Here is a 1,264-nt window from a genome sequence, read left to right as displayed (position 1 = left end):
GGCTCTCTCTCCACACTGGAAATATGACAATGACTAAAATAAACAGGCTCTGAGCTTCAGCACACACTGTTACTCACCGCACGCTTCTGATTTTCTCTCTTTCAGCTTCACTGTTCTCTGGAATCCTTTGTGTTTCTCCCAGTATCTCAAAATAACCCAGAGCAACACACACACACACACACACACACACACACACACACACATATACTGTGAATTTATACTGTGCACTGCACTCTCTCGCACACATTATGTGAAACAGATATGTTCTAAGAATGTTTTGCTAACATTATCATTAAGTTCCTATGAAAATGTAATCTCAGAACATTCAAACATTAACTAATGTGATACTTTTTAACTTCCAGCTTATGTTCTTAGAACATTTTGCTAACATTGCCGTTATGTTACAAAAATGTTATTTCTGAACATGCCAATTTTTTTTTATGTTTCAAAAACATTTTTTTTCCTGGTAATGCAGACATTAAGGGAACATTCCATTTTTTTCCCTATAATTTTTTTTTGCAAACATTGTGGGAATGTTACTTTTGAATGTTCTCCAAAACCATTTAAAAATGTTAGATAAACATTAAAGTAAAATGTTTCAAAAAACGTTCCATGAATGATGTATATTAACATTTTTTTGTGCTAACCTTTTGAGAACTTTATTAAAGACTAAAGAACTTTGAACAAACGTTCTGTTACTCTATGCTTGTTCATAACTTTAAAAGAAACTTGCCAGAATGTTCTGAGAACGTGCATAATAATAAAAGTTTCATCATGGCATCAGTTTGATGTTGAAATAAGCATGTAGCATCCAGTTCATCATCAAATAAAGTTATTCTTCATTTTTAAGTAAAATTTGTGTAAAAATGTCAGTCTGATCAAAACTTTGGTTAATTCGTCACACTGGAAACGCAAGGTCAAGTGTAGTGCATTGTGGGATACAGCATCTCATACAGTCAGATGTTGATCAACGCTTCAGAAACGACACAAACAGAAGAGAGATGTATAATGCAATACATTTATTCATTCAATATTATTATGAATATTATATATAGAGGCTGAAATATCATCCAGTGAAACTTGAATAAAATGAGATTTGAGGTTAGTAAATCTCTAACACTTCTGAGATTAAAGTACAAAATCCCTTTACAAAGACTGAGAGAATGAAGAACTGCGGTACAATAGGGTCTAAATGAAAGAAGAGATAAATACTGCTGCTGGGAGTAAAACACTGACACACACACACACACACACACACACACAC

This window comes from Sinocyclocheilus rhinocerous, unplaced genomic scaffold, assembly GCF_001515625.1.
Source record: "Sinocyclocheilus rhinocerous isolate Xijiao unplaced genomic scaffold, SAMN03320098_v1.1 scaffold2953, whole genome shotgun sequence".
Lineage (NCBI taxonomy): Eukaryota > Metazoa > Chordata > Actinopteri > Cypriniformes > Cyprinidae > Sinocyclocheilus > Sinocyclocheilus rhinocerous.
The sequence above is the reverse complement of the archived record's forward strand: the minus strand, read 5'-3'. Positions refer to the sequence as shown.